This window comes from Epinephelus lanceolatus, chromosome 11 (genome assembly GCF_041903045.1).
Source record: "Epinephelus lanceolatus isolate andai-2023 chromosome 11, ASM4190304v1, whole genome shotgun sequence".
In the NCBI taxonomy this organism is placed as follows: Eukaryota; Metazoa; Chordata; class Actinopteri; order Perciformes; family Serranidae; genus Epinephelus; species Epinephelus lanceolatus.
In genome coordinates this window covers 5,423,887-5,430,261 of record NC_135744.1, presented here as the reverse complement: position 1 = coordinate 5,430,261, position 6,375 = coordinate 5,423,887, and positions in this window count along the sequence as shown.

Genomic DNA, 6,375 nt, shown 5'->3' with positions numbered 1-6,375 from the left:
GACCGCGGTGGAACAAAACTCACAATTTGCAGGAGATTGTCATCCAGACAGCGCATGAAGACCTGCAGGCGGACAAACAACCAGTGGGTCAGCTGGCTGCAGTTCATATAGCCAGAGAAACTGAAGACAGATGTTACAGATGTTACTATAGCTTCCAGGAGAGGGACACAGACCAACATGAGGAACCAAAGGCAAAACCAAATCGCAGCAGCTGAATCTCCTGTACAGATGGACGTCTTGTCCTGGATGGTGCTTGGACTGCAGGGTGACATACAAGATGGTCCCATTAATGTCATCAACTAATTATTGATGATGACGGTCTTACTTTTACACAATATCTCTGCTGAATGAGGTGCAGGACACCCAGCCGAGATGCCTATCTCTCCCACACGTCAGCAGAGACTTCTGTTTTCACTGGTGTGGCCTTCCTGGCAGCAGCTGGATTTATTTATTTTGAAATCAGGGGTAGTACATATTAATAAACACTTTCCTGTAAATATACAGGATTATAACCAGCGGCTAATTTCCATCCTTTGTCCCTAGGCAGGTTGGTGTAGGCCTCTGTATTGTCCCAGGATAGAGACAAACATTCTCCCACCATGCCCCCAGCAAGGGAAGCCTCACATTTACAGTTTATCATCCAGTAGAATTGAAGGTTAAGGTACTGCTATTTGAGAACTTTCTACTCCCAAATATCTCCACTGACTGCCACACTAATTGCCAATAAGATGTTTTATGTAGAAGTACAACAGAAAGATCTCAGCTCACTTTCAAAAAAGCTGAGGTGCTGTCCAGTTCTTACAAAAGAAACATAGACTTAATAAATCAAACAAACTAGCCAAACTAAGCAAACTACTAACAACTAACAAGAGGAAATACTCAATATATCTAATCTAAAAAACAAGTGAATATCTATAATAATCAAATCATCAAAACAAATAACAACACAGAGTAATAAATAGCTCCTACACCTTCACTATGCAATCAGAAAAAAACAACTTCATACTAGGTATGTGCTCATGTCCTTTGATACTGAGTCCATAATAGATCCTGCAATCCACTGTGATCCATTGTGTTTGTATAGAGTACAAATGCAAAATTACGAAAAGCTCTGAGTGCAACACATACAGCTGCACTAATTACAAATTACTTCAACTGTGTTGTTTCTCTCTTTTTGTTTTTTTTTCTCATTTGATTTACTTCTCACTATTATTGAACTTGTGATTGCAGACTCTGTCTTAATCTTGAATTGAAGAAGTCCACATTTTCATTTTCAAACATTTTACTGTTCAGGAAAGTGTTAAGGCAGGGGTAACTGTGTGTGGCACACTGTAGATTGTTACAAGATAAGATAAGATACACCTTTATTGATCCCATAATTGAGAAATTCCAGTGTGTTCCAGTCAAGGAGAAAGAGTCAGAATATGTCATGGTTGTTGCAGTGTCACGAACATCACATGGCAGTTTTAAGTGTTGACTTTGAAACATACAAAGAAATTTTATAACAAATGTAGACAAATGTAGGCAATTACACTTATAATTAACAATTATTAGGTATCGATGTGTTGAACAACACAATTAAAATATATTTCAAGATATGTCACATAAGCATACACTCATTTTACCTTTATGACACATGAGGAAAACAAACTTGAGAAATATGTCAGATTGAAAGTAGAATCTCTATGATGTCTTTAGAACAACAATTTGCTGAGTAATATGCATGATTATATTTCCCTAAAATCTGTAAACAAATAGCATTATACACAGTCACCATTTGCCTAAAAAGCAGAAGTCTGTGTAGGTCGGTAACTCCTGTTCTCACATTTCACTTATTTACACCACCAACTTACCTGTAATATTATGTATTTAATATTTTCTCATATTTTACTGGACCAACCTTGCACTTCATGAGGTCAGCTTTCAACGCCCCAATCCTCAAATGTGGTTTAGGCGTTGAATAAAATGACTTGAAAAGTATTTTATTAAAGGCCTCAACTGAATTAAAGCCATGAAAGTCTGTGGGTCTGTCATGCTCTCTACGCCTCAGTCCTCACCTTTCACTTGGATGTGCTCTAGAGTCTCCTTCCACAAAGTGTCTGGGATCTCAATCTTCATTTTCTTCTCTCATTTTGTTTTTATTACAGTAGACTCAACTGGACTGATAGATTGTAAGGTGTCATATATAGTGTTAATTTTCCTAAGTTTGATGAGAGCTGAAGGCATCTGTCAAGACTGAAGCTTTTAAAGTCTCAAAATTTTGTAGATATTTCCTAAAGTAGTCTCTTATATGTAAGTATCTGAAGAAGTGACTTCCCGGTCATTTGTATTTACTCTGGATTTGTGCAAAAGAAGCAGAGGTGCCCTCAGTGTACAAGTCTCCTATAGTGCAGATACCTGCCTTTTTCCAGATTGTAAAAGTATTGTTTAGATTAGCTGGTGCAAAGGTAGGGTTTCCAGCAATGGGTAAAGCATGGGTCGTGGATTAAAATGCAATTTAATTTGTTTCCAGATCTGCAGTATATTGTGAATCACTACAGCTTTATAAAGATTTTTCAATGGTGTAAGGTGACAGAATAATGGCACCCACAGTGTAAGGTTTACAAGCTTTCTGTTCCATTTCAAGTCAGCTTGGTGGAATTGCTGTGTCATCTAGCCAGTATGTCCTTGTGAAATTATGAGGGACAGTGGACCCTGCGTTAATGAAACTAATAGACACATGTCAAATCTGAAGCTATGTAGTGTTTCATAACAAGAGAACAGGTAGGGTTTTTTTGCCTTATAGTGCCTTTAGTGGGTTAATCCTGCCATGCTTACTTTGCCCTGATCTTCTTTGCACAATGATAAACTTCTATGGAACATTACAGCCTCATTGGAGATGGAGGTTTTTTTCATAGTACTGTCATTGCACTTGATAATGTGCCTTTTTGTGAGATACTTTGGTTGCTGTTAATTCACAGAGTAATGTCACAAATGTATCCTCCTCAATCTGTTGTGCTATACTGAAGCTGAACAACACTGTATTACTTGTTGAAGAGAAAAATAAGGGGAAAATACAATTCCTTGTTTTCTTTATACAAAGGTTCACATGAGACTTTTTCTTTCTCTTTTCCATGCAAATGGGGATTTTACTACTCAAAAAAAAAAAAAAAAAGAAAAAAAAAGTTTAACCTGTAAGAGTCTGATTGTCTTTCTTATGAATTGTGGCATTAATATTATGATACCTCTGTATTAATTATATTTATGGTCCTATCTTTTTTATATGCTGTACCTGTACTTGAGTATTTCTATTTTATGCAGTTTTATACTTATACTAATCTAATCTCATAGGCAGATTATACTCCATTTATACTCCACTACAGCTTGAGTTACCAGTTATTTTTTAGATTGCAATTTTTTATAACTTTCCTGCCCAGTGAAAACCATGTATCTCTGAATTTGGTGATTTTCTTTGAATTATTTTTTTCCTGATAAACTGAATGATTAGGTGTTCATTTATGGGCTGAGAAAATTCTCCTACCTCATAGTAAACTATTTAATGGTGGCCTAAAACACCTCACAGAGACCATTTACTTAATTTTGCAGATTATCAGTTTAAGTTTATCTTTCCTTTCAGAAATTTCTTTGCGTCTATGGACATGGAGGTCTTGAATGCAAAACCACTTTCCACCACTGGCCTGTATCCCTCTCTAATACAAATTATTCTATTTATTTTATTCTCTGTCAAGCTTTTTTTTTTTTTACATAAAGAAAAAGTTACGAGAACATTACCAAAGACAGACAGGCATTAGAACATAAGCAAGAACTCTTAGGGCCCTATTTAGATGGTCTAAAACGCGAAGCGCCAGGCGTGCGGCGCATGGGCCTGTCCCAGTCACTTGCTAGTTAGACCACGCGTTTTCAGACTGTGCGCCATGGCGGAGAGTCTAAAAGGGTTGAACTTACTCTGTGAATTAGTCATGGGTGTGTTTTGGGCGTATCATTCAATAAGCCAATCAGAGTGTCACCTCTCATTCGCTTTAAAAGAGGCGCACGGCAGAGAGCTAGTTAGATGGCGGACCTACCAACTGGAAAGAGTGAGTGTTTTACAGCTGAGGAGACGGATCTCCTCGTGCAGGAGATGAAGGCCCGTCAGAACCAGATCTACGGGGACAGAAGACAGGCACCCAAGCTCCCCGAGGTAAAGCAGGCGTGGGATCACTAATACAAGAAAGATCTTACTAAATATCTGTGGAATATTATTCAAACCTGTTTTCATCATATAACAGAGCACAGCTGTCAGGACTGCCGCGGAGCTCCCCAAGGTGCTGATCCTGCAGCTAGGACCTGTTGAGCGTTTTCTCCCCCACCCACATTTGTTAATTGTTTTCACATGTTTCCTAGAGCTGTGTTCTGCCTCTTATTTGCATGTGTGTCCTCTCTACACTCAGATAACAATATAATAATATAATATAATGTAGCCTAGTATAACATGTTAAAATAAATGCAATGTGTGGGCTTTGGTTTTCAATCAAAAAAAATGATTGATTGGTCAGATAATTTCACAATTTCATTTGTCATTATTACAAATTATGATGATCATTATTACTGCGGTTAGATCGTTCTGATTAATGACTGACCATTAAGATGTGTTTCTGATAAATATTTTAATGTGCACAATAATAACCTTTCACATTGTAATCATATTTTTATTTGTTATCTTTTGCATATGTGTGGCTGCTCCGTGTGTCTGAGCAGAGTGCACGCGCGCTGTGCACCCGCCTAGAGACGCATATTACCAACTTGTTTAACAGCGAAATACTGCGCCGTTGACTTTAGACCAGGTTTTTGTTGGTCACTGGTGCATTTGCTTTTTACATCATCTAACTAGCAACGCGCCATGACTGCGCCTGGCCACTCCTCATTTTTAGACCAACACACCCAGAGAAGCGCAAGTTCATTTGCTAGTTAGACGACGAGGGCGCAGGGCGTGAAAATGACAACTGCACCTGCATCTAAATAGCAATGACACTTGTGAGATGGATTATGCGCCCTCCACCGTCCGCTTTAGACCATCTAAATAGGGCCCTTAAAGTGTGAGTGATGACAACTAAACCAAGGAGGGCAGCAACAGGCTAGATGCTACTGCTGCATCTCGTCTGCCAGAACAAGAGAAGAAGAAGAGCTGTTAACTTTACTCTACCGGCCAGGATTATGGATATATCTTCTTGTCCTTTAAAGTGTATAAGTTACAGCAGCTGAAACTCTTTGTCAATGAGCAACTAACATGCTCTTATTAATTTAACTGACATTCTCCTATTTATGACTACTTTTATTTGATCATTCTTGTGTTTTTATCTCTTTCTAAAGCACTTTGGTGCTTGTTATTTTAAAATGTGCTCTATACATCTTACTTGAATTGGCCACTACAGACTAGGTAATGTTCAGTCCCTTGGTACTGATGGACTGCAGCCACAAGGTGGCCTCATTATCACAGTTTGTGTTTTCTTTAGGCTAAGCTTTTGTGGAGTATATCACTGGGCAGTTGGAGCTCAGGAAATCAGTCTGCTTGTTGAAGTGTATTTGGGCAAAATACTGAACCTCAAACTGAGTGAATTTGAATGTTTATCTGATGAGCATTTGGGACCTTGTACTGTATGGTAGCCTTGGTCACAAGTGTAGGAATGTGTGTGTGAATGGGTGAATGGTGCTTTGAGACCAGGAAAGCGTTGTATAAATGCAGTCCATTTAATTTACCATTACCACTATTAAGAATAATAACTTACATGCTTAGACCTGTGTACTGTTGATACACTACACTACTGGCTATCAAGGACATAGCAACAGCATTGGAAGCTTCTATTGGCTCATGTGAGTTGTCACTGAAAAGGTCAGGAGTTCATCTCCACTTTGACAGAGAGCAGTAGGCATATTTACAGGCAAACGGAAGAAATCATTTATGATATATGGAGAAATATAAATGTTTGAAATGATGCAATGGCAGCTCATGGATATCTATGGATGTAATGTAAATATTTCACTGGATTTAGATCATCTGGGCCTTAGGGACTGTATCAGAACTCTACAGGTTTCTGTTGGAACGTTATCGAGCTGTGGATTAATATAATGCTTATAGGTGAGTTAATAACTGTTTCTTTGTTTCCTTTTTGTCTGACAGAAGTGTTTATTAAAACTGCTGTGGTTGATGTATCTTGAAATGGTCAGCATTAATCAAACCACGAGGAGTGTATCTTTCAGTGGGTTGTATGTGTAACTACATAAACAACGACAAATACAGCCATTGTTTTATACATCATAATCATCAAATAAAACCTCACTAGGGCCTGCAGACAAGCCATTGGATTTCTAAGAGCAGACTATGAGCTATGAGTACAG